Source organism: Arachis ipaensis, chromosome B05 (genome assembly GCF_000816755.2).
Source record: "Arachis ipaensis cultivar K30076 chromosome B05, Araip1.1, whole genome shotgun sequence".
Classification (NCBI taxonomy): Eukaryota; Viridiplantae; Streptophyta; class Magnoliopsida; order Fabales; family Fabaceae; genus Arachis; species Arachis ipaensis.
Window position 1 is genome coordinate 101,583,890 of NC_029789.2, and position 10,026 is coordinate 101,593,915.

The 10,026-nt window shown below is 34.2% G+C and overlaps 1 long non-coding RNA gene across 1 annotated transcript; it reads right to left on the reverse strand.

Annotated features, from left to right (window-relative positions):
- Positions 3,430–4,431, reverse strand: LOC110262935. The gene is made up of 2 exons (XR_002347948.1): positions 3,953–4,431; positions 3,430–3,781 (listed from the first exon to the last, which is right to left on the reverse strand). It is a non-coding gene; the product is annotated as an uncharacterized LOC110262935 (long non-coding RNA).

Consider the following 10,026-nt stretch of genomic DNA (forward strand, 5'->3'; position numbering starts at 1 on the left):
AAGAAATTATTTATTATATGTGATAATAATAATAAATATTATGAGTAGGACAATGCTTAAACTCACCCACTCAAATAGTCAAACTATTATCACTCGAACTCAATTTTATCTTTTTTATTGTGGTTGAATTTCTGAATTTTTAATTGTGATGAAGAAGCTGATTATTTATCTCATAATAACTTATAATTTTGTTTCTATAATTCTAAGATTTTCATAGGATTTATCCTTGTTCTCTATCAATAAATACATTAATCTTTCTTATTGTACAGTCTTTCCTAATTTGTTAATCCACTGTGTGATTTTGTGAGAAGCCAGGAAGTGTTGGAAGAGATACAAAACTTGAATAGTGACCTTATAACAATCTGATTAACTAATTGTTTATTATACACAGGTACACACCTGAGAATCACACCCTAGCTTTCAAAAAAAAATCACATCCTAACCGAAGCCTAACTAATACACTACTATATACACATTAGTCAATATAATCAATGTCCATTTATTTTATTTTAGTATTTACTTAAGTCTAAGTCTATTTTTATTCAAGTTTTTTATAGTTCTTTATTCACTACTGCTGCCACCTCTTTTATTCTACTGCTCTCACTACAAGAAAAACACCCATTTAGGTACACTTGAAAAGTGTAGCCAAAAATGAAAAAAATGATGCCTTAGGTTACGGCTACGCTTTCTGGGCTACGGCTACGCTTTTTGGGGTGATTCCTATTTAGCCGTTGCCTATTCTCAAAGGCTACATTTTTCTGCACCAAGGGCTACGCTTTTGGCGTTTGGGAATAGGGTGCGCTTTTCAAGTGATGCTGTTCAGGACCAAAGGCTACGCTTTTTAGCTTCTATTTTTGCCAGAATAGGCTACGCTTTTCAATGCTACTACATCACCTGTAAAGCGTAGACACATTGTATACCATTGCTACTTTTTATAAGTGTAGCATTAGGTCCTTTTTTCTGTATACTATAGCTACTATATATAAGTGTAGCCTTAGGTCTCTTATTATTTTTTTTTTATTTTCTGTATATATATTAATAAGTTTTTTCTAAAACCTAATATTTAATAATATAATTATATATATAATCCTATATTTTTAATTAAATTAGTAAAACATTATAAAATAAAAATAAATACATAATAATACTATGTAATTATTCTTTAAATAATAAAAATTATCCTTAAACAAGATTTAGGTTGCCATAATAAATTAGTAGCCATAAATCTTCTATTTGGGAATAATAAATTATTTCTCTAAAAATAAAATTTATTTCTCTAAAAATAAATTACTTCAAACATGCTCTGGGAATAATACAAATTAGCAGACATCATTCTAGCTAGGAAAGAAACATCCCTTCTCACTTCAGGAGTCACTCTTTGATTACCCGCTCATTTATCCCTATGTTCTTCATTTATCGTGGAAGTAGCTCATTCCTGCTCTCATCTCATCTTGTGGTGTTGGAGGAGTTCTCCTGATTTCGTCCGCTCAAAATGCAGCTTGAATCTACACAAACAAAAGTTACATAAGAAGCTTATTGGAGATATAATTCTCTGCAGAACAACTTCAAACATAGATGATTAATAAAAATGCTTCACCATGTGAGAAAAGGAATCTTGGAATTACTTTAGTTGTCTTTGTTTTTTTTTTTTAATTCTTCAATTGTAATAAGATCCACTATAAGTGTTGAGCTCTTTCTTTCTTTCAAAAAGAAAAAATCTTGGAATTATAAAGAATGAAGCACTTGATACCAGTGTCTATATTCTTGATTGAATAAATATCTTAGGAGTATATTTTCAGTACTTTAAGTACACAAATTAAGAAAGAAAAAGAAATCACCAAATTTGCTTTCTATTTTGCATTGCTGAAATGTACTTGTCCTATTCTAGTGGAAAAGATCAGATAGCATATGAATTACCAATTTACTTTAAGTGCGAAAATTGTAATTTCATATCTAAAGCTGTGAAAATTGAATTACCAACTTACTTCCTACTGCAAAGCCTCATCAAGCTCCTGCTTATCATCAGGAATGATGTCTTTGGCGTACAGTTGAGATAAACCATTCCGGATCCTAAAGAAAGCATTAAAATTCAATTTCAACCATTCTAAGTAATTAAAAATGAAGCAGAATTTTGAGCAGAAGATGAAGCTAAAGACCTAGTAGTTCTTCTGGGAATTTGTGCAACTTTCTCTGAATTCATGTTTCCTCTGATAAAATCAACAATGGAATCATCAATTTGGAATCAAAAGTGATCAGAAGCACTAATAAAAATTAAATAAGCAAGAGTGATCAGAAGCACTAATAATATGCCTTATAATAAAAAATAATATGCATAATAAACTAAATTCACTAATGAAACCAGCAAGAGTGATCAGAAGCACTAATGAAGCAGAGCAATTTTTTAAGAATTAGCAAGAAAAGGAAACTAAAGATGATAATAACATAAAAATTAGCAGTTTTTTTCTGCTAAACTTTCACCATTTACAGTGTTGAAATAATAACATTCGTTCAAATTTTGCAAGTAATAAAATTAAGAAAACAACAATAACAAAGGCAGTTTCAAAAACAGCACTAGAAAAACTAGCAGTACTATGTAAGAAACAGGACTAGCAACATTGTAACAAAATTTGCAAATATATTCTATAATTTCTGTTCCCTATCGAATAAACACATAATCCCATACAAAGATAATAAAGTACAGGAGTAGGAACATTGACTCTGCTACATGAATAAATGTCTCTCAATAACTTCTGGTACATATTACAATGTTAGTCTCCATGTTTATTTTATAAGTAAATCCAGCATTATTAATTTAAATAATTGAAACAATTGCGTGGACTGTCAGTTTCTTAACAAATTCATAGAAAATCAAAATCGGTTTTCATGATGAGCACAAAACAATCAAACACAGCTTAACATGATGGAAGCAGGAAATGAATGCTTAAATTACAAAAAGTTGAAGAAACTGGGATCAAAGAACTTCAAAATCAAGAGGAGTAACATATTAAACCTTTTTTCTCAACCTTGTGCCTGCATTCATGGCACTTTCCTAAAACAAAGATCACGAAAATATCAACAAGAGAATTTCTTGTCAGAGAAAATCGAGTAATCCAATGTCAATCATATAACACACGATGAAGCGCCGAAGCAAATCCTTGGCCTGTTCCGCATCATGATCCTCAGCCAGTTCACTACAGAAACAAAAAAATCAAAGTGACATCAGATTGAACTGAATAACAAAAATTATTCTCCAAAAAAACAATACATACGCTTTAACTTTAAAATATTAATAGATTCACAGCTACAAGAACCAACTTTTAAAAAAACAAAATTAAAAGAAAGAAATTTGCAAACAAATTTTAATAATCTTGTCCCACTAGGTGCAGATAGCTTACAAAGATTAGACAATACACAAAACAACAAAGACAGTAACAATAACTAGAGTTAGATACATGAAACAACCAATGCTATTGTGCCCTGTCATAAGTCATCTTTGTGTTTATCCCATTCATTTTTAAATCTCTTCTAATAATTTCTGCTAAAGTTTTCTTTGTTCTTCCTCTCCTCTAAAATACACCATTTGTAACTAACTCAAGCAATCTCCCCTAACCTCTCTGAAGCTCAGGAAGCTGTAGGACAATTAACAGATGGAAAGGAATCAAGAAATGCAGCAGTAATGTAAGTAGTGCAGCAAACAACAATAGAAATCAACAATTTTAGGAAATCAGAGTAGTCCATAAACCAACAACCCCTTAACCCAGCAGCCACAATACCTGAAAACCTAAAAATAATTGGGAAACATCAAAACCAAAAACAAATTAAAAATAGAACATGATGCTTCTTAATTAAAAAACAAATAATCACAGAACCTCCCCTAATCAGAACAATAATCAAAACCCCTAATCAGAAGTTTCAATCACCAAAATCCCTAATTAGAACAATAATTATTTACCTGAGCTTGAGTAGAGGTTAAAGAAGAGAAGAAGAAGAAGACTAGCGGCAGAGAAGAAGAGGACGACTGGGGACAACACCGTCGTGACCGAGACAGGAAAACTAGTCTTCGTCTTTGAGGGTCAGAGAAGCGCCGTCGCATTTTGCGTTCGTTGTCGCTGAGGGTCATCAACTCGTCATCACCGAGAGGCGAGAAGCAGCGCAGCACCGTCGTGACTCTGAGGCTGGTGAGTGGTGACAGAAGCCGTGACGGTGGCTGGTGAGAGACAAATAGAAGGTTGAGAGGGAAAGGGTGATGACAGATGGTGAGAGGTGCGGCAGAGAGAGGGCTGAGAGAGGAAAGTTGGCGACACCGTTCATGAGCTGTGAGGGGGACCGAGGGTGCATGGCTGCGTCTTGTGGTGCTGAGAGAAGAGGGCTGTGTGCAGACCCTAGAGTGTATGGTAGTATGTGATTTGGTGAAAAGGAAACAAAAAATTACTAAGTTGTGAGTTGTGTCAAATTTTTTTGCTCTAGATACATTAGGCATCACTTTTAAAATGCGCCCAAAACTTAACAAATAGGCTACCCTCTAAAAGCGTCCCCTTTGATACGAAAAGTGAACCTATAGATATCAACATACGGTTATATTTTATAAGTGATTTCTATAATACCTAAGGCTACACTTTTTAAATGATGCCACAATTGTGTATCCTTTTCTCTTATAAAAAGGCAACACGGCGAAAAGCGTAGCCTATTCTTGCTTTTCAAATGTAGCTTAAAAAAAGTGTGGCTGAATGGGTATTTTTCTTGTAGTGTCTTGTGATACTATTTTGCTGCTGCTGTGGTACTAATTATCTATTGCCGAATTGCTATCCGCTGCCGCTGCTACCTCTCTAATTCTGCTTCTGTTGTGCTACTACTTTGCTACTATTGTGGAACAGATTAAAACAGTAATTAAGGTTAATTTGTTATTGATGTTATGCATACAACTTAAGTACTTTCTTGAGGCACTCACTTCAGGACCTTCTTTAAGAATCGCTAAAAATTTTTTTTGTTATTTTATGTCCAATTCCTTTAAAGTATTTTGCTAGATTCGCAGTTAGTGAGACTAACAATAGACCTCAAACTAGAAACTTAGTTAACCATTTGAAATGTATAGGTTTTATATGGATGTCTCCAAGGATTGAATGGATACACCACGTCATGAAAAAGAATATCAACTTAGTGTAGAAAGATTTTTATACTTTGCTTTTTCATCAACAGGAGTTCCTCAAGGGGAAGTAATTCAATGCCCATGTGCAAAGTATTGTAATAGATTTTGGTTAAAGAGAGATAACGTGTATGACCATCTAATATGCCATGGATTTGTAAGTAACTACAAGAAATCAACCTTGGAATGAGTGATGAAGAGGTAGCAGCCTTAGTGCAAGCTAGCCAAAATTCTCCTTTGATTGCCTCAAGTAGCAGACCAAGAAATACTCCTCGATCCTCCGAATCAACTCACACTCCACCCAAAGATAATGTAAGTAACTCTTTTCCATATTGTTGTCCATAGAGAGATACTGATAAAAAAATAAGTGGTCACTGCCTTATTACTTCGAAATATAGAATTTTATTTTTCATGTTAAATTTTCTTTTTGTAGTTCATGTTACTGTTGCTGGCTGAATATGTATTGTTAGTTGTTAAATTTTATGGTTGTGTATAATTGATTGTTCTTTATTTTGGAGAGATATTTCTGCTTTTTAAAAGAAGGTTAATAGTGAATAAGACTTATGCATAAATTTGAACGTAAAATATTCAATACTTGATGGTAATAGCATTTGGGTTTCACTCTATTTGAAAATAGGTAAGAATGATGCTTTTGTATATGGTGCAATCTCAAATTTTTTCATCGTGGTAAGTAAAATCTCTATATATGCATTTGACTTATGAAAACACGTATATGAAAACACATAGGAATGCTGCTTTTGTACATGCATTTGACTTATGCATATCTCTGTAGCCATTTTTGACCTGTACTTGAACTACTTCGGAACAATATTTTGATTGCCATGTGAGATTTTGTGGACTTATAAAATCCAACAATCACAAGTCAGAATCTTAATAATAGATTTCTTTAAAGAGAGAAAATAAGTATTGAATTATCACTCAAATAAAACCAGTTTAACAAAGTATAGTATTGACTATTGTTCTTTGTTATAGAGAGATATTGTGTAGTATTTATTCATGGAAAAATGATAAATATTGTTTGTATTGGAGAATACACCGTATTTTTCAATATATATCCTCTAATTTTTTGGTAAAATATAAGATACACTAAAAATAATATTTAAAATTATGCAGGGCAATGGTAAAAATAATTTCACTTATAATGGATGTTCAGCAATCATGAAGTTTCATATTTTGTAATAAAGTATGTAAAGAAAGTAGATAATGTAATAGTTGTTGAAATTGTAATTCATGTATTAGGAATTCATGGGTAGTTATTATGACTTTGATTTTTGGTATTTCGTTAGAGCATGTCTTATGATCAAACACACTTTTTTTATGACAAGTTTATGTATGTTAGATTGGTTGATTTAAAATTACTGGTCATTGTCTAAATTTTAAAATTATCTATGAAATTTGTAAGGTTTTATTACAAATATTAAAAAAGAACAATAAGTTACTGAAAAAACTTATAGACACGCTTAATAAGAGTGGCCATATTGTATAGCAGTCATCAACAGCCATGCTTTAAAACATAGCCATATCTTTCACTATTGGCATGCTTTAAAAGCGTATCCATATCTCTCGCTATTGGCACACTTTAAAAGCGTAGTCATATCTCTCATTATTGGCGCACTTTAAAAGCATTGCTATATCTCTCGGCTATTGGCACACTTCAAAAGCATAGCAATATCTGACACATACGGCCACACTTTTAAGTGTGGAAAAAAAGTGTGCCGATAGATCAAGAAAAGCATGGCAATAGAGCAAATGGCACGCTTGCAGATGTGACCCTTTCAAAAGCGTGCCCATAGCTCAAAAATCGTGGCAAAAAGCTATCACAATCCTTTTTTCAACTTTTTGCCACACTTTAAAAGCATAGCAAAATCGTGATTTTCTTGTAGTGACTACGGTTTCTTATATAAAAAAAAACTCAATCAGCAACCAAGCAATAAAAGACAACTCATTCATGTTTAATTTACCAAACCTTACCTCTAGAAGTTAGCTCACAAAACTGATTCCTTCTAGGCAATTGCTAGGTCACTTTCCATCTTCCTTATGTTGGAAATAATGGATGCTTGCTTCTTAAGATTTTACACAAAGTTTCTAGACAAAACTGATATAGTTATGTAGAGAAAAAAGAAGTGAACATTTTAATCGGTGCAGAATTTTCGTTAGAATTTTAGAATCAAAGAACTGAACGTAAAAAACTTACCAACTATAAGCTTCAGACTTTCTCTCTCGTTCCCCTTCTCAATGTTGCGTGCGTAAAATGAATGAAAACAAGTGGTGGCTCTCGAAGTCATTTATGGAGAGATGAAAATTCTATCATTATAAAATATCATTAACAAAAGTGCCAGCATTAATCCATGTCGGAAGATTTTGGGCTCGGTTATTATATTATCATAAAATATCACTATAATAAAATATTACTATCATGAAAACGCAGTTTCTTGCTAATTTAGTAGCTAATAACATGGCAAGGTACTTGATGGCACAATGCCAGTGCAGTAGAGGTGCCTGCTTTGCAGAGTCTCCGAAAAATTCTGTTTCGCCAATAACTAGGCCATTACATTCTACCCTCCTTAAAGAAAATTTTATCCTCAAAATTTTCGTTACCTATGAATAAGTGTGGATAATCTTCTCTCATCATGTCTTCCATCTCCCACGAATGTCCTCCTCTTCCGCCTTAGAGTAAATAAGAATGGCGTCTATAAAAACTACCACGAACTGGTCTAGATATGGATGGAAAATACAACTTATACAAAACCCACGTATACTGTAGGAAGATTACTTAGTCCAACTCAAAAAGACCTAATCCCAACTCACGTGCAACAGTTATAAAAATAAAAGAATACGTTGTGCCTGAATCATATGGTACAATTAGAAGTTAAATACTGATATAGCTCTAACCTTGGATTAAGAATTCTAAAAATGTGGCATCATCAGCTGTCACGGCAAAGACTCGTCCTTGCCATTGTGGTCTAGCCGAGTCTCGAGCAATCCTCTTTGTACAGTTTTTGCGATATGCCCAAGTTCACCACAAAAATAGCAAACATTTGATCCAATCTGATAGGGCCGGTTACCATGATTCTTCCCACACTGATTACAAATAAAACTTATCTGTGCCGACTCTGGTCGTTTGCCCATGTCCTGCATCAGTCTACCACAATTCTTAACATTAAGATGAATAGGAAAATCCCCAACTTCTGGATTCCTATGCAGAGGTTCTCTAGTCATCTTGAAATTCCTCCCCTGTGGAGCGATATATTGATTAAAATCCCTTGGTGGAAACTCTCGGCGACTCACCCTTGCTGCCGCTACCTTCTTAGTACAATCTTCCACTAGTTGACTCTTTTTTACTAGCTCCACAAAATTTCACATTTTCAAAGGAACTATCAAATTCATCAGCTCCTCACGAAGTCCTCCTTCGAACATCAGACACTTCCAATTCTCAAACTCTGCTGGATTCCCTTGATAGATCTTGGAAAAATGACACAAATCCTGAAATCTTCATGTGTATTCAACAATAGACATACTCCCTTGTATTAATTGCATCAGCTCCATCTCCTTTGCATCTCGCACCGACCTAGGAAAATACTTGTTATAAACTCCTCCTTAAAAATAGTCCATGGGATTTCATCATCTTCCTATTGCAGCAAGCGTTGTATACCCTGCGACCAGTGTTATATATCTCCTTCCAGCATATAGGGCACAAACTCCACGTACTGTCCTTCAGGAACATGCTGAGTTTGCAAGGACCTTTCAATACTGCAAAACCAGTTATTAGTCTCAGTCGCAATGGTTTTACCTTTAAACTTAGGTGGATTCACTTTCAAAAAAGAAGCCAAGGCCATAGGCCTATCATTGTGTAGCATATCTGGATCGCTGTTATTGTTGTTGTTACCATTTTTCTCTCCCAAATGGTTAACTGCTTTGGTAGCTGCATTTGTCGTCTCATGCATGGCCTTACCCATGGTGTTGATCGTGCCAATGAAAGCTTCCTCAGTCCGCTCATTCCTCGCCAGAGTATTATGAGGAGGTCTTCCTCGAGCGCCTCGTCTGCGGGGTACCTTTTTTTATTTAAACGCGTTCAGTTTGAAAAGCAGAAACATTCATAGACACTATCATAGGTAATAACAGATAAAACAGTTCAAAACTCTCTCTCTCTCTCTCTCTCTCTCTCTCTCATGCGCGCGCGCACACACACATGTATATATATATTGCATGTCGGTTAATACCATTTAGTGTTGACACCTCTTTAAGTATCTAGTTATTAACTATGTACAAATATATATAAAATACATTCTAGGCCCTGACTTATCCAAAAAGTTCTTAAGCTGGCACCCAGGCTAATCTAAACTCTATACTTCCTGCCCCTTCTAACTTACAAAAGCAAGGGAATAATATTCTAGGTCTTCAAGATGTAAACCAAGCTGAACTTTGTCAAAAGCAAAATATTATGTACTACTCCTCTGCAAAATCATCTGTCATTACTAGGCCACTGAAGCCCCATCTGAAAGGAGAAGGAAAGGGGGTAAGAACTTAGGAGTTCTTAGTAAGGTCAGGGTTGTTAGTTAGTTTATTAATTCTTTATTATTACCAAATAACCGTACTTGAATATAAAATACAGGAAATAGCAAATAAATAGAAAATACAGGAAAATAGTAAACAAACAGAGAATACAGAATATATAATACAACAAGAAAAGCACACACACGTACATAATGTACATCAGGGAATATATGCGGCAAATAAGTATGATTCATGTATGTCCTATGTAGGCCATGAGCTCACGTGTCGGTTTACACCCTGTAGCCTGACATTACTTAGGCACAAGTTCCAGATATGGCTTTCCAGTTGCATCAGTTACATACAATCCT